Raw genomic sequence first — 18,434 nt, forward strand, 5'->3', positions numbered from 1 at the left:
CATTCCTTACTGATGGGTATCTGTTCCGTCCTCGGAACAGAGTCAGCCATTATAACAAGCTCATGCCATCCAAAAAACTCTCGAGCTAAGTCTTTAGCCATAGTGCCCCTTTCTACACTACCTCAGATTGAGTTTGCCCATAAGGACGAAAGAAAGAATGTGGAGGCTTTATCTGAGAAACTTCCCTATCATAGACTAGGACCATATCCATACCTCCAGGAGATTTCAGACGGGGATGTAGGGTGGGTTGTAATGAATGAATGAATGAAGATCAACAACACAGATGGAATGTTATGGTAAAAACACAACTTCTTTATCTGATGTTGTTAATCTTCATTCATTTTTTACTGATGGGACAGAGTCCCTAGCTACTTTGTTTCCTGGGAGACCCTAGGGAAGAATACTCCTGAGTAGCACTGAACCAACGGAAGCTCTCCCCCTGGAGACCAAATCCAATTTGCAATGAGTGATAAAAGTATGAGGGGTAGACCATATCGCTGCTACACAAATATGCCATCTATAGAAGCTCTTGCATGGAAAGCAACAGATGTTGCAAATGATCTTGCGGAATGCGCTTTGACTTTAGATAGTAATGAGGCTTTGTTCTGTTGATAAATGAAGCAAATACGGTCTCTCAACCATTTAGACAAGACAACTTTGGAAACAGGTCTCCCCAATCTTGGTCGTGAGAATGACACGAATAACTGGACAGATTTTTGTAATGACTTAGTTCTATCGAGATAAAAACCCAATTGTCTATGAGGGTCAAGCAAATGTAGTGCATATTCTCCTTTGTTAGAAAAGTTTGGAAAGAAAACTGGTAGATTTATGGTTTGATTAACAGTCAAGTCTGAAATAACTCTGGGTAAAAAAGAGGGGTTAGATCAGAGTGATACTCTGTCCTTATGGAAGACTATGTAAGGATGTTTTGTGCACAAAGCTTGCAACTCTGAAATTCGTCTTGCTGAGGTAATGGTCACCAAGAACAAAGTTTTCTAGGATAAAATTCTCAGATTGCAATTGGCAGCAGATTCAAAGGGAGGACGAGTCAGGGATTGTAGAACTAAAGTTAAATTCCAGGGCTTGATTGGTGGTTTGAAGGGGGCCTAATGTATGTAACTCCTTTCAAAAATGTTTTACAGAGATGGTGTGAATTCAAGGAAAAGTCCTCAAAACCATTATGAAAATTGGAGATTGCTGCCAAATGTACTCAAATAGTTGACGCTGCAGCTCCTGAATGGAGAAGGTTAGATAAGTAATCTAACACTGTAGAAAGTGGGGCCAAAAAGGGATCAACTCCATTTTTACGAGACCAAAAAATTAATCTTTTCCACTTACTTAGATAATGTTTCCTGCAAGATAGTTTATGGGAAGCCAGAAGAATGTGGCGTACAGAGGAGGACAGGCTGTTTAGCCTGACAATTACTGGAAGTGGAGGAGCCAAGTTGCCAGCCTGAGGCTCGATATGTTTGGATGAATCAACCCCTGTGGGTGCGACAGAGTGTTGGATCCAGAATCCATGGTTGATATACTAGGTGACGCCAAAGAAAGGGAAACCAAATTTGTCAGGGCCAGTAAGGTGCAATGAGTATTACTTTGCTTTTCAACTGGAGCTCTTTCTTCAGAAATTGTGGGATCAGAGGAAGGGGAGGATATGCATAAAGAAGTGGGCCAATCGTGCACCACAGCATCCCTCGGGGACCCCCCCCCCCATGGGGAATTGGGGCAAAGTAGCTGCTGCATTTGTGATTTGCAGGGGACACAAACAGATCGCAGCAAGGCTGACCCAGCGACTGAAGATCTTCGCCACTACGACAGGAGTGAGGGACCACTTGTGAGGCAGGAGAATGCATCTGCTCAATTTGTCTGCAACTACGTTGGAATCCCTGGGAATGTGCATTGCTAACAGAAAGAAGTTGGAAACCATCGCCGATTGCCAAATTCTCATGGCCTCTCGAAACAGCGGGTAGGACTTGGTTCCCCCTTGTTTGTTGATGTACCACACTACTGACATGTTGTCAGACTGGATGGCAATCGTTCCTGAAGGGAGAACAGGTTGAAATGCTTGTAACGCTAGAAGCACTGCCCTCAGTTCTATAACACTGATATGCAGGTTGGCCTCTAAGGGTGACCAAGTGCCTTGGACTGTCCTTCCCTGGAAATAACCCCCCCCACCACCCAATCAGGGACCAATCAGGGAGGCGTCCGTGATCACTATGGCTCTGGGATGAGAAGGGAAGAAAGGACGACTCCACAGGTGCTCTTCTGGCTTCATCCACCAAATTAAATCTTGTTTGCACCGATTTGTTATCCTGATTTGAAATGACATAGGATGAGCCAAAGGGGACCACTTCCTTAGTAAAAGCCGCTGTAGGAGTCTCATGTGTAGTCTAGCCAGTGGAACTACTGTTATCGAGGCTGCCGTTGACCCCAGTAGTTGGAGGATTGCCCATGCCAGGGCTTTGTCGTGACAGAGTATCACCCGGAGTTGAGATCAGAGTTTGTCCAGCCTGTGGAGTGGGAGGGAGACTAGGGAAGATTGAGTATTGAAATTTGTTCCTATGAACTCTATTCATTGAGAAGGAGTCAAGTTGCATCTGTCCTTGTTTACTGTTATCCCCAAGTGTTCCAGTAGTTGAGGAGTGTAGTGAGTTGCTGAAACCAGTAGATGATTGGTTGGGGCGGTGAGGAGCCAATTGTCTAGTACGGAAACATTCAGAATCCTTGCAGTCTCAAGTGAGCTGTTACCACTGCCCTGCATTTGGTGAACACTCTGGGGGGCGCAGAGAAACCAAAGAGTAGAGCTTGGAATTGGTAGTGATTGGCTCCCAGCTGGAAGCGGAGGAATCTTCTGGAGCATTAGTCCATATTTATGTGGTAATACACATCCCTAAAGATCTATTGAGCACATCCAATTGTCTTTCTCCAGAAAAAGGAAGTATAGACCAAACCGTGACCATCTGGAATTTTGTTTGACAAATTTGTTTAGGATGCTGAGGTCCAGAATTAGCCTCCAGGCCCCTGTCTTTTCTGGCACTAAAAATAAGCTAGAATCCGGATCCTGGTCTGATGGGACTATATGGATGAACCTTTTTTGAAACATCTTTTGGATTTCTTGAGCTGATACTTCCCTTTGACTGGGTGGAATGCCGGGAATGTGCGTGAACTGACTTGGGTAAAGATCGAAAGGATTGTGGTAACCTCTGGCAATTACCGTCTGCACCCAAAGATCTGTGGTGGTGCAGAGAAAGTCAGCCCCTAACTGCTTCCAGAGGTAAGCAATTGGGTCGCTCTTCAGGAGCGCTGATACAGTTGTCCAGAGAAGAAATCTCTGGATCCCTGATTACATGGACCCCCCCTCTGCCTCTGAAGGAGCGTCTTCTGGTTGAGATCCCCCCTCTGCTCCCCCGGGGGGGGGGGATCACCACGTGTGTCATGAAAAGGACCCTGGGATTTCTTGTACCACATTTTCCCATTTCTCTGACTCCTGGAATAGGATCCTTGGGGGGGTGGAAAAATGTACGCCTATGGCAGACATGGTCTTATCTTCCTTTTCACACCTGGCTAAACTATCTTTTACCTTAGGGCCGAAAAGAGGCCTCTACTGGGGAATTCAGGAAAGAAAACTTAAAGGGATCCACAAAATCACAGAGGCACATCCAGGTGTGACGTCTCATGACAACCCCTGCACCTGATGCTCTAGCTGCCACCTCGGTAGAATGAGAAATCAATCGCATGGAGGAGTTAGAAAGATTCCAGGATGTTAAGCTGTGAGGCAACTTTGTCACATACCCAATCAGAGATTGCTCCTGCAAGGGTTTCTGAGAGTTCTTAGATTAGATCTCTCTGAAGCCAGGTGAAGTGTGCCAGATAGTTCAGGGACCAAATGGCAAAGGTCGCTGAAGAGAACACTCACTTCCCAAGTCTGTTTATTGCCTGCGACTTCCTGTTATGGGAATGGACAGTAGAGCTCTACTCAGCTAGCTCTTTCTTAGTAGCCACCGCCACAACCATAGCATCTACTGGCAGACTCTTGGACCAGTCTGGAGGAGAAAGAATTTGGTCTCATCTCAGAGGGATAGATTCAATGGTATCTGGATTCTTCCAGGCGAGCTGCACTATGACATGTATTGGGTCATCTGCAGGCGGGGTCACCCAGGAAGCAGAGGGCCAGCCATGGAAAGCCTTCAAGAATACAGATTCCTCTGAGGAAGGGGTGGTGGACTTCCAGTCTCCCAGCTGCTTTAGGATCTCCAGTATGTCTCCAAAGGAGACATCTTCAGGGGGTGACCATGGGGACCTTTCCTCTTCATCATAGTCTGCAGCTTCGGTGAGGGATTCTTCAGGGGAATACACCTGCTTCCTCTTGCATAATCTCTTGCAAAATACCTCCTCAGCGGAGGCATCTGAGGAGGACTCTGCAGACTAGGTACCTTGTGGAAGGATGTCTTGAGGTTCCCATACCTGGTGTCCTTGAGAAGTGGACTGTGTCAACTACGGCTCAGTGGAAAGAAATATATGGGTCTCCGGTGCCGAAGGTACCAACTGAGAGCCCGCTGAGGCAAGCACCCTCTCCATCACCTAAAAACCAGGTCCGCTCAACGAGGGATGGGAGCCTGGAACCAAGAACGGGACCAGGGTCACACTCTGCTCCAATGAACCCACTCCCAAGGAAGGAGCCACGGGATGACCCGGTTCTGGCAAAGCAACTGGAACCGTAGTAGACTACACGGAGGAAACAACAAGCACTGCATTACAGATCACAGTGCCAACAGACCAGTGTCAATCTCGAGGATGGTCTGGCTCTGAATAAATCAAAGGCCAAAGGGTAGACTCCAGAGCCATAGTAAGTTCTACCAATGGAGCCAATGAAGCTGGAACCGGGGTTGGCATCTGTGTAGAAGGCTCAGATACCTCCAGGGAGGTCAAAGGAGGAAAGTATCTAGGAGTCTGTGGAGAAAAATCCTCGGCTCCAGGTGGGAGGGAGGATATGAAAGGTGTTGGAAAACCTCTGGCCACCAGGAGTTGATCCACAAGCCTCACTACGTCTAGTTCCAAAATGGATCCATTGAAGGGGAATATCGGGTCTGAGGGTTTATTTCACCTTTCGACACCGAGGTCGAAGGACCAGTATGAAGTACAGGAAGGAGGGAAATGACCAGTGTTGGGATGACTATTTTTGGTGCCGAAAGAGAAGTCAGTATTCCTGTCTGAATTGGTGTCAAAGTCTAAGGAACAGGTGCAGAGGGTGGCACCAGTTGGCTGCTTTGGTGCCAGAACTGAACATGGCACCATGGTGGGTTTGAGGCCCCGGTGCCAAGGATGTTAGTGCCAATTTAGAGATTTTAGCTTTTAGTTCTGATGATTTAGATTCACTCGTGTGAGAACAGGAGGGTAAAGATTTGCTCCTCTTTTTATGCTCTTTCTTTGGAGGGGATGAGCCCAACATCTCAGAGATAGCCTCAGCGAAAGGAGAGTTAAGGAGACTTTTAAACACAAGCTTATTTTTTCGTTCCGCCAAAGTGCGAGAGCTAAAAGCTTTACAAATCTCACAAGAGTGTTTCACAGACAGGTGTAGCACACCGAGACTGTAGACACAGGATATATGACTGTCCACATTAGGCATCTTCCTGTTGCATTGACCACAGCACTTAAACCAAGTTGTACCCTTTTTCTCACACATACTGGCACAAAAAAGTTATACAATTCAACCACAAAAAGATCAAATGCAAAAGAAAACACACACTCAACAACAAGGTAGAAGAATTTTTTTTTTTTACAGAAGGAAGGGGGGAAAGGGGGAATACCAACAATGGTAATGGGAAATACCTTAGAGGCAAGGGAGGGCCTGTACCAGGAATGGTACAAAGAGTACCAAATTTGGTAAAATGAAGCAAGAAAGAGAGGGACCCTCACACAGATAAGCGAAAGTATACGATTAACAATAGGCTAACAACATATATAGAAATAACCAAAAAGAAAGTTTAACAAAAGACAATTTTTTGAAAAACTTTAAAGAACTTAGCTGAGAGCTGGCTTGACACATCTTGATTCGTATGCGGCAAACGAGATCTGGGGTAATACAGAGAGGGGCAATAATGGTAAAGATTTAGTTTGAGAGTTTTTTAGCTGGCACAAGTTTGTTATAATGGCAGACTCAGTTCAGAGGACAAAATCGACACACAACAGTAAGGAATGAATGAAGATCAACAATATCAGATTTCCCCGGTATGTGCATTGCTACAAGAAAGTGGTTGGAGATTGCCCACTGTCAAAATCTCACTACTTCTTGGCAAAGGGGTAAGACCTGGTTCCCCCTTATTTGTTGATGTACCAAATTTCTGACATTGTCCCTTTGGATAGCAATTGTCCCTAGAAGAAGAGAGTTCTGAAAGGCCTGCAACACTAAAAGGACCGCTCTCATCTCCAAGATATTTATATGCAATTTGGACTCTTCTGGGGACCACATGCCTTGCTCAATCTAGCCAAAGAAATGCCCCCCACCCCAACGGATAGGCATCTGTGGTCAACGTAGTATTTGTATTTGTGGCAGTAAGGATAAAGGGCCATCCTTGACAAATCTCATCAGACTGAATTCACCACAGTAGAGTCTCTTTGCAAACTCGAGATAGCTTTATAGGATGTTGCAAGGGCTGTTGAAGAAAGGACCATTGTACTGCCAGAGTCCACTGGAGGATTCGCATATGAAGACGAGCAGTAGGTATCAAGGTAATTGCAGCAGCCGTCGACCCTAGGGCTTTCAGAATCAGTTTGCTGGGGTACAGGGGTGAGAAAAAAATCTACCAGACATGAAATCTCAAGGTGAGAATTCTGTTTTGTCATAAGACAGGGAGACGGTTGACTGTATCTAGACAAGCCCCTATAAACTCCAAGACTTGAACCGGTTGAAGGTGGGATTTTGAAAGAATGATGGTGATTCTTACAGATTGGAATAATTGGAGTAAGTAATCCCTTGCTTCTTCTAGGAGATGCCTGGTTGATGCAATGTGGAGCCAGTCGTCTAAGTAAGGAAACACCCGGACTCCATGCAGTCTTAGATGAGCTACCACTCCCATGCATTTGGTGAACACCCTGTGGGATGTAGTAAGACCAAAGGGAAGGGCTCTCAACTGATAATGGCTGCCTCCCACCCAGAAGTGCAGGTATCTTCAAGAGCATCTATTCATTTTGATGTGATAGTATGCATCCTAAAAATCTACAGAGCACATATAGTCATCCTTCTGTAACACAGGCAGAATGGACTGACCAGAAATTGGGAGTTTTTTACAAACTGGTTCAGATAACTGAAATCCAGGATAGGTCTCAGGTCTCATGTTTTCTTTGGCACTAAAAAGAACCTTGAGTAAAATCCAGATCCTCTTTAGTCTGGTGGAACCTCATGGATGGCCCTTTTTTTCTAGCAGCTGTTGAATTTCTGGAGCTGCTGACTCCCACTGACTGGGTGGAACTTTGGGGAGATGTATTCTTTTCATTTGGGGAACTTTTAAAAAGGGATTGAAATATCCTCTGGATAGGATTCTTTGCACCCATGTCTCTTTTATGATGGCTGCCCAGGCCTTTGTTTGCAAAAACAAACACCCCCTGACTGTCTCCAGAGAAAAACTGTCAGGAAACTTTTCAGGAGCACTGAAAGGGTTGTTCCAAGAAGGAATCTCAGGAACCCTTGATTTTGCAGACCCCTTTTGCCGCACGGGTGGCATCTTCCATTGCTATTATTTCGTCCTCTGCCTCTGGGACAAAAATCACCTCGTGATTCTTGAGAAGATTGTTGAGAATTCCAGAATCCCATCTTCTTACCACCGCTTTGATTTCTAGAAAAATATCTCTGCAGAGTAGGAAAACAGATTCCTACAGCAGACAAAATCTTTCCATCTTGCTCACTGTAGAAAAGTGCCTCTTTAGCAGTCGGCCCAAGCAAAGAAGATCCATTAAAGCCTTCATTGATGAATGACACTTTAAAAGGCTCCACAAAGTCAAACAATCGTATCCAGACATGTCTCCTAATGGCTATGCCTGAACATGCAGCCCATAAGGAACCTTCAGCTGCATGACATATTAACCTCATGGATGCATTCAATACAGATTGTAGGGTGGTCAATCATGAAGACTAAGTTTTCTCTTCCTCTGCTGACATGGAGCCAGAGGTAGAGACGGACAGTTCCTTTATCAAGTCCCTCTGTAATCTAGTGAAATGTGGCAGGTAGTTTAGCTACCATAAGGCAAAGTTTAGTGAGGCATAAACTCGCTTCCCATACTGGTCCAACACCCCTGATTCTCTATTAAGGGGATGGATGGAGAAGCTCTGCTTGGCCAGCTCTTCTTTGATGGATGCAGCAACAACAATGGCATCTATAAGGATACCCTTATTCCAATACTGCAGATAAACAGTGGAAACAGGACCACCACAATGAAAGTATAAATATATCAAATAAAGTAGACTTTTAATAAAACAAGCGCTTTCACGTGTTCAAATACACGCTTCTTCAGGTTTGACTAAAAACATTTCACAAATGCTTATATATACAACCCTCAAATCACAAATTGACATAATTAACATATTAATCAAAATCAATTAAACAATTAGTTAATCAAAGCAAGATGTAAAAACACTGTATATTTAGCAAAGCTTTGTGCATCACAAGGACATCAAAAAACCTTAGTAAGCTGCATCAGAACGATATAAAAATATATAAACATCTAAAAATATCAAATGTATATAGACTACACTATATCTATATATATATATATATATATATATATATATATATATATATATATATGGAATAAAAATATATGTGTATATTCTCTATTAAGGGGATGGATGGAGAAGCTCTGCTTGGCCAGCTCTTCTTTGATAGATGCAGCAACAACAATGGCATCTATAAGGATACCCTTATTCCAATACTGTTGGTCTGTAGGTGCTCCGAGAATCTTATCTGGACACCTGGGAATCTGTTCTACAGTGTCTGGTTCCTTCCTTGGCCAGCAGGAGACAAGATCTATAAGCTCATCCACTAGGGGGGGGGGGGTAACCAAAGATTTAGATGGGCCAGACCCAAAGGCTTCTAGAACTCCTATTCCTGGGACAGGGATTAGGAAGACCAACCACCTTTCTGGTGTAAGATTTTTAAAATATCTCCAAAGGAGACATCTTCTGGTGGAGATCTGGGGGACCCTTCCTCCTCATCGAAATATGTGTCTTCTGTCAAAGATTCCTGAGGGGAATCTAAATGCCTCCTTTTGCACAACCTCTTTTGGGGGACCTCTTCAGTGGGGTGCTCTGGAAAGGTATCAGAAGAGGCAGGGAGTTCCCTAACTGGAACTGCCTGGAAACTCTTACAGGCTGTCCCTGTGGCATAGGATTAAAAGACACAGGATCTGAAGTGGGAAAAGGAACAGTATCCGAAGAGGTAAAAGTCATGACCTCTCTCGGGTGAGAGAATACCCTCTCCACCACCTTGAAGGCAGAGGGATCAGCAGAATCTAAGGCCAATTTGACTGGAGCTGAATCTCTTGGAGCAGAAAAAACAGAGCTCTCCCTGACCCTTCACTCTAAGGGAGGAGTTGGTGCAGAGATATCAGGTACCGAGGCCCCAAGGAAATGAGACGGCTCTGAAAGCTTCAGAGTCTAAGTGTTTCCCTCGGTTCAGATGCTATTGCTTCAGCTCCAAGACATGTCCTGATCAAGGGGAGACGGAGCCAAATGGATAAGGGAAGTAATCGAAGCGAATGATAAAAGTATCTTCAGATCTTGGATCTGAGGGCCCCGAAACAGAAGGTCAGATCAGGGAAAGGATAATGACTGTATGTGAGGGAAATTTATAGCTCACTGATCTGATGGGAGGCTGAAACTGTAACACCTCCATCTTGTTCTCTGTTCTGAGGAATTTTCTCATCATCCTATCCACTTCTGCTTCAGAAAGACTTTGGGAAGACCTGACTGAAGACGACGCAAGTTAAACTCTGAAGTTTTTACTCGCTATTGCCAATAAAATCAAGATACTGAGCTCGAGAGAATGCAATCCCTACCAAATTGTTAGAGTAGCAAACGAAATTTGAGGTATTACAGTGGTCAGGAGCCATTATAGGTAAAGGGAGAAGCTCGAGAAATGGATCCTTGAATGTAGAGATAAACGGTCAAGTAGTATCCGAGGGTCGGTTCAGAGACCCATTTGTTGAAGAACAAATGAAAATGACATCAGATCAGTGAAGTTTCTTAGTCCCTCAGGAAGTATTATGATTTGTTACAATTGGAATTTCCAGGACCTACTTTTATTTCTCATGTTCTGCTTGATTTGGAGGATGTTTTTGTCACAACCTGCAATTTCCTTAACTACTGTGCCTAAGAAAGTAGACTTCATAACGTTATTCAGTCTTTTAAGCTTTCATACACTCATCTCAGATCTGATCCATTAGCGACTGCTTTAGTGAACCCAGCTGCTGTTAAACATATGATTGTTACCCATTCCTTTCCTTCTGTCAAGGAGGGGAAGACTTATGATAACTTAGTGGGGGAAAAGTGTGTTCGTCTGCAACACGTTTTTACAGTTCACAACTGTCAAGCTCATATGCTGAAGTTTATGCTTGCCACTTGTCCAATATCTTAACACTACTACTACTACTTTCCTGAAATTTACCTATAAATATAACAAAAAAATAATTAATTTTCTTGACACTCTTATTGAACATACTGATAAGGGGGTTTAAATCCAAGGTTTATAGGAAGGAGACCTTTAGTAATTCTTATCTGCATTATACAGCTGCCACCCGCTTCCCCAAAAGAAGAGTATTTTGAAAGGGCAACTTATTAGAGTTGCCCAAATGACTTCTGATTATAATGATTTAACAGTAGAATTACACGGAGTTGGTTCAGGAAAGGGAATACCCCAAACAACTTATAAGTGAAACAATAAGTTACGTAAAGCTACAATGGGGGAACAGATATAAGCCACTACTAGGGATAGGCTTAGGTGAAAAGCTAAGAACTCATGAAAAAAAGTTTGAGAGGGGATGTGTTGTAGAATATAATTTAAAAGCTCACAAAGTTAAACTATTGTGTGAAGGAACGGGAATATTTTAAAAACTAATCCAGAATTAATTCAGCTTCTAGGACCAGAACAGTTTTTTTTATTTTTAAAACCAGTCTTGAGTTAAAAGAGAATTTTAAAAGTAAGGGACTAGAGCAGGGTAAAAAGAAACCACACAGGGTAAGAACAAAGAGATATGTATTCTGTGGTCAATGTAGTTATATTTCAGAGGTAAGGTCTATTGTGCTGGGAAATTTAGAGAAGGCTAAAATTTATTTTTTAAAAGGGAATTGTCGGACAAGTACGGTGGTTTATTTAGCTAAGTGTTTTTTGTACCCAGCTTTTTATGTGGGCAAAACTGAAAGGCCACTTAAGAAAAGAATCTAGGGACACATCTATCAAAATAATACAAGGAATGATAATAATGCACTTTATAAACATTCTAAGGTGTGTATTCATTTTCAAAAAATTTCTTTTGTAATCCTGGATCAAGCTATGATTAATCCCAAGAAAGGTGATATGAGTGGTAGGTTAGATGAAAGGGATATGTGGTGGCAACTAAAATTACAGGCTTCATATCCACCTGGATTAAACAAACATTTCAATGCAGCCCATTTTAAATAAATGCAAATAAATATTGATATATATATTTTTAATTTTAATAATTTTTTGTTGTATGATGGCTTTATAATAAAAAATGTTTTTATTAGTTGGGGAAAATTAGAGATGATTTATTAGCTTTTGTGAATCTGTTCTTTTTGGCATATCCAGAAATACAATTGGGTAACAATAAGGTCCCTTTAAGAAAGGGATTTGTTTTAACTGATATGTTTTTGAATGGTATAAAAGGTTAAATTATGGTTAACTCAGTGCTTCTGATGAAGTCCAATGTCTATGGGACTAAAGAGTGTAGTCTATTGTAGTTTAGCTGAATAAATTTTATTTTTACCGCTGGCTTCTGTGCTCATTTCTGTGTCCGTATTTTGTGAACTTTTTCGGTTTAGTAGTGGTTCGGTATTCTTGGAGTTATATTTTGAAAAGTAACCACACTAATAAATATTATTGCACAACAACCATCCACACATTCTCCTTACCGTAAACAACTTTTTTTTTTAAAACTCTTAGTGCTCTGATAAGTAGTCATGGGTCATGCGTGATGATGTCAGCATTAACAAAAAATTGTAAATTAAAGAAAAAAAATTGTGATTTAAAAGGGGCACTTGGGAATTTGTGGTACCCCATTATTTTAGCCTGAAAACCTGGAAATTCTGAGGAATTCTGTATGGCCATAGTGCTCAACCCTCAGCACAAAAAATCTGAATAAAGACCAAAATAATGAGGAGACAAATGCCCAAATATATGGGCAGATTTTAAATACTGCTCCTATAAACTTAGAAAGTTGCTAGAATAACACATCTTGAATTATTATGTATTTTCTAAAGAAAATGAAGTCTGAAACTCAAATGTTTGTCATTATTTAGGATTATTTAGAGACTTTAATCCTCAATGATTTACAAGAAAACAACAAATTTTTATGAGGCAAAAATCTGGACAGTTGAGAGGCATGCTTAGAGCCCTGTGAAGTACCCTCATATGAATTGTGGCAAGAACAACCATTAAACATTTGCTATCATCTGTCCCTGAGCTCAAAGACAATTCTTTCCAAAAAATGCATGGGCACAGAGTATGAGGCACAGTTTGTTGAATGCAAAGGATTCAGTGTTATGGTAGAATGATATGGTGACCAAGAAGCACCCTTAAGAAGATAAAAGTTTGGAATGGAAGAAAATGAGACTTTACTAGGCTCACAGTAAAAACAGATGAATAGTTTCAGCAGATACTTCATCTGATGATGCAAAAAAACTTGGAAGGAGATTGCGATGGGCCAATCATCCTTTATCCAGATTTGGTAATACCTTGGAAACCTGCACCTTAAGATGAACTTCTAAAGACAGACACGTGATGAATACCCAGGGGCACAGGTAAGACCAAAGGTGACAGTCACGAACTGATGAGTGGCTCCAAATAAAAAGCATTAAAACAGACAATTCTTTCTAAATTTATGGAAGAAGATGAGTATTTCGGAGGTCCAAAGAGAATACCTGGTCTCATTTTGACAAACAAAGTTGACAGAATGAACCATGACCATTCAAAGATTTATTTTAGGAACGAAGACATTTAAGTGACTGCTATCCAGACTATAACTTAAGTCTTTTGCTTTCTATGAAAAAAAAAAACGTTATAAATGTCTTTCTGAGCTGGTGGGACCTCATGGGTGGCTCCGCTTCAGAAGCACTTGCATCTGTGTCTTTGCCCCTTTTTTCATATACAGTACGACATCCAGCCAAGCCAAGAATTGGATCTTCAGCTGAGTGTGAAATGGAACAAGACAGACCTTACTTAATCTTGTTGACTGACTTGTCCCTGAAATTCTCCTTCCTCGCTAAGACAACATACAAAGAATCTTCCCCAACGGCCTCCTGTGGAAGATAGTCATACAAAGCATCAGAAGAGGTGCTGTTGTCCACCCTGGGACTGACGGCAGCCTCCTAGAGAATCACTGAGAGCTTTGGCTTCTGGACCCGTGACCTTGCTGGGATACACACTAAGGGAACTGTCTATCAACAGTGTCCTCCAGTTGCTGTTGATGTGGTGGTTGTCAGGACCACACTTACTGCTGGCTAGTCTGTGCCCTGGTAAAAGTATGCAATAAACTGCATGCCAACACCTGTAAGCATACTTCCTAACTTTTACTTTTACAGTTACGGTCAAAGTGAAACATAATTATGGAAAATGTCCCAGATTAAGGGCAATTTTTAAATGCTGGCAGTACTAATGAAGAATTTCTGAAAATAATCTCCAGTTTTAGGAAGGACAACACAAAAGTCTGAGAACAAATTAGATGCTTCGCTCCAAAAATACAGACAGTTGACAGGTATGCCTGTAAGAGTTGACGCTTCCTTTCATGTCCTGACGGTGCTTCTCCATTTCTAGTACAATCAGGAAGGGACTTAAATGAGGAATTTAATAAGTTCACAAAAATGCTATCAATGAAGTGTGCTACATACAGTCACAGTACTGTTGGCAGATTGCTATACTGGATCCTGCTGTTCTGGCACCCCTTCTACAACATTACAGGCTACATGGACCATGGAATTGCCAAAGGATTGTAGACATAACTATCTAGGCCAAGATCTCTTCTTTCAATGGGCTATCTGGCACGTCGTTGGCAAGATGATGTAACTCATTGCTTATGTCCCTTCTGAAAGCACATGCATAAAGTAGTTCAGTGTTCATAATGACAATGTGGCAGATGTGAAGATGTGCTTTCTGAACCTGTCCAATGTCCAAATTTCTTTGTTGGGGAAGAACAGCAGGATTATTTTGTACAGTGGGAACCTATTGCAAGGCTGCCACTGAAAAGCAGTGCATGAAGTTTGTAAGTTTCTCGCCAAAATGAACATTCTTTGTGAGATTAGAAAATCTTGTCAACCTTTCTAGGGGCAAAGGCCACAAAAATAGGGGTCCCATGAACCCTTACAGCATCATACAGGTTCTCTGCTGAAGAAAGAAATCACCCAGGAGGTCTGCTGTGAAAATATGATGCCTTCTGTAGTCATCCTTGCTAGGATGACATTGCTGCTGTAAGCTAAATCTAGCTCTGCTGCATCATTTCAGCAGTCCTACAAATCTGGAGTCATCAGGAACAGAAGAAATTGCCCCCTTTTCAACATCATGATCCTCACTAGGTTAATTCAGCTGTGGTTTTAAGTCTTTGGATTTACCTAGGCACAGAAGCTCCAGTTTGGTAACAATATGGTAAACAATGAGCAGAGTTTCAACTTCTGTAAACCATCTGTCTTAATTCCGACATATACCACTTTACTAACAGCATTTACATAAACTTAAGGGAAAAGTCATTGCAGACATTTTGAGACAGAAAGGCATAATCCCATAACTCCATGCTTGCTACTTCAAATAAATAATACAATCATTAAAAATAAAATAAAGGGGAAGGGAAGTGCTGATAGATTCTATTCAATATTGTAAAGCTGTGACCAATTACAATACTTTCCAAAATGGAGATCTAAAAAAATCCCCAAAACATTTTGATTATAGTTTAAACAAAGAATAGATATACAGTTTTACTTAACATGCTTGCCAGATATTATGTTACTGAAACTATACACAGGTTTTCAAGTCTCTTCATTCCAGCTGTCTTATTTACAAGTTTCCCAATATGAATATAAACCTAAGCAATTTTCTCATGAGGTTTAGATGGCTAGTAAAAATAAATACACTCCTGTTTATGCTGTTTAGTGAAAATATATTTTGCTGATTTTTACCTTTTATCAGTGATTCTCACTTTGTAGTGTTTCTTTATAGAAATTGTATTTCTGCTTATTAATTTGTTATGTTCATAGGTAGGTACTGGGCTATTGGCCCTAGGGCCTACATCAGCCTAGCCAAACGGGCTACATCAGCCTAGCCAAACGGTACCCTGGCTTTTGCCACCCAAGAAAATTATTTTCCTGTGCCCCTGTCAAGCAGAGCCACAGAAGTGATCCCCGGGGTGAATTTCCTATCTCCCATCTAATCATCAACATTTTTCTTGAAGAGTGCTAATAAGCCTTGTTTGATATAGATAGGTAGTTTGTTCCAGAGTATGAGAAGTCTCTGGAACAGGAATCTATCCCTCCAGCATGTTCTGTTTATTTGATGACAAGATTTAGGTCCCTAGAGTGTGTAGTTCGGAGGGATTGGGATTTCTTTAAGTGGAACATGTCCAACAGCTCTGGGTTTGATGTAGCTTTGTATGTTAGGCAGAGATCGCCTCTGAGTAGGCGATATGCGACAAGAGTAAAGCTGGAGTTTTTTGAGACAGTCTGCGTAGGACATCTGTTTGAGGCCAGTAATCCTCTCTGTGAGGTATTTCTGTGGCCTTTCTAGTTGTTGTAGATGTGTTGCGAGGTACATACCAAAAGGGACATTGTACTCTATAATGGGTCTAATGAGTGATGAGTAGAGGGGAACAATGACCATTTTTTCCTGGATGAGAAACCTTTTATGATGAGGTGTGCAACATAGAAGGGTTTCCTGACTACTATGGTGATGTGATTATCAAAGGAGAGACTACTGTCCACCTGTGTCCCAAGGTCTCTTATCACACTTTCAGTGTTAAGTAGACTACCGCCTATGTGGTAGTTCATGGGTACAGAGTTTTTACCAAAAAGGATGACAATGCACTTTTTGGCATTGAGCTTGAGATCATGGCTTTGACACCAGGCATCTGTCTCAGTGAGGCCCTTTTGTAGGATGTCCACATTGTTAGGAGTTTTGATTATGGCTCCTAGTTTGCAGTCATCTGCGAACTTCGTTAGCCAAAGACCTTCTGTAGCCTGTACTTCAGAGTAGTAGATACCAAACAGGAGAGGACCTAGGTCTGAACCCTGTGGTACTCCACTTGTCACTGGTCTGAAGCTGGATTTAGAGTCTGCTACTTTCATAGTGTGGGTTCTGTCAGTGAGCCAGTTGGCAACCCATCTTGTGACATAGGGATTTATACCTAGTTTAGTGAGTTTATCTATAATTCCCAGAGTGGGGGATGGTGTCGAAAGCCTTGGCGAGATCTAGATAGGCTGTGTGAACCACCTTACCCTCATCTACAGCTTTGGTGACCGCTTCAAAGAAGTCTATCAGGTTTAGGAAACATGATCTGCCTTTACAAACCCGAACTGGGTAGGGTCCAGAGTTTGGAGATTACCAATGTCATTGTTTATAAGTTCCACGATGATAAGTTCCACAGCCTTGCAGACCAGGCTTGTCAGGCTAATGGGGTGGTAGTTCCCGGGGTCTGTGGTGGCTCCCCCTTTGTGGAGTGGGATAACCATTGCTGTGCGCCATTCAGTGGGCATAAAGCCTGAGGTGAGGCTATGATTGAACATGGTACTCAGGTAGGGTGCCAGTTCATTCTGTAGTTCATGTAGAACGCAGCCTGGGATATTGTCAGGTCCCATGGATGCTGTGTTCTTGGCTTTGGAGAGTGTGTTTTGTACCTGTGCAGCCGTGATTACAGGAACTTTGCATTCTTCCAGTATAGAGATGGGCCCTTTAGGGGGAGAGACAGGGGTAAAGTTAGCACTGAACCAATCTGCCAGGATGTTGGCAATATCAGTTGGTTCTGTATATTTAGTGCCATTGTGCTGTAACTCAGAGCAGATCTGAGTGTTGTCATTGAGATTCTTGACAAAGCTATAGAATGCTTTTTGGTTGTCTTTAGAATCAGTGGCAATTTTGTTTTCGTAACTAGTTTTGGAGGATTTTATGAGAGATCTCAGCTTCTCAGTGAGGCTGACCACGGAGTTCCTCCAATCATGGGATTTTACTCTTTTTTGCAACAGTTTCTTTCTTCTGTTGTAGAGTTTGTTTATGGCAGGGGACCACCAGATTGGCTTCCTTTTTTTGGAGGATAGCATCTTGGTTCCGTTAGGGATTGAAAGATCCATGCACTCGTGTAAGTGCTTATAAAGAGCATTTGTATAGGATTCAGCAGTCGTACCTCTATTGTCCGTCAGCATGGGTGTCGTGAAGTTTCCCACTTCTGTCTTAAGAAGTGTAAAGTTGGCTTTGGAGAAATTTTTTACGGTGGTTTCCCTAATGGTGTCTGGGGGTGGGATGTGGATGTCTAGGGATCTGACCAACGAGGAATTGACCTCTGGTGTGAAACACTGGTTGCCCATGTTGGTAATGACCAGGTCTAGGATACTGCTACCCCGTTGGGGGTGTGCATAAGTTGATCCAAGGCATTGGAATTTATGTATGCCAGGAAACGTTGAGCACAAGAGTTGGTACATGAGTAGTTTTCCCAGTTAATGGTGGGGTAGTTGAAATCGCCCATTATTAGGGTATTAGGTTGTACCCTAATATTTTCCAGTGTATCAAGAAATGAGGAGTGGGAATCCTGGGGCATGGTGGGGAATCTGTAGCAAGCTACAATTTGGACTGCGGTCTTGCCTAGAGTTAGTTGCACTTGGATAATCTCAGATGTATTATGCTGAGCAACTAGCCTGGAGGTGTGGATATCCTTAATGAATATGGACATGCCTCTGCCTTTAGTGCTTTGGTCCAGGTTAGGTGGCCTAAAGGTGTGGTATGAATTATAGACTGGTAATGCAGGGGTGCTGCCTTGAACCAGGTCTCTGTCACTGCACAAATGTCGATGTTCTCCATCCAAATGTCGATGTTCTCCATTTTAAGGAGTGCCTCGAGTGAGTGCATTTTGCTAGGTGGTAGGAACTTGTTAGTCTCTACATTACACAGTCCAGAGGCAGAAGCCCCACAATAATTATCAATAAAATTCTCTTGAGTTGAGTACAATGGAATTTT

General features: G+C 42.3%; 1 protein-coding gene across 1 annotated transcript in view; it reads right to left on the reverse strand.

Moving 5' to 3' along the window:
- Positions 1-18,434, reverse strand: part of ELMOD2 (ELMO domain containing 2) — a 909,722-nt gene that overhangs the window by 771,039 nt on the left and 120,249 nt on the right. The window lies entirely within an intron of this gene.

This window comes from Protopterus annectens, chromosome 2.part0 (genome assembly GCF_019279795.1).
Source record: "Protopterus annectens isolate FY-2018-M chromosome 2.part0, PAN1.0, whole genome shotgun sequence".
NCBI classification, from domain to species: Eukaryota; Metazoa; Chordata; order Ceratodontiformes; family Protopteridae; genus Protopterus; species Protopterus annectens.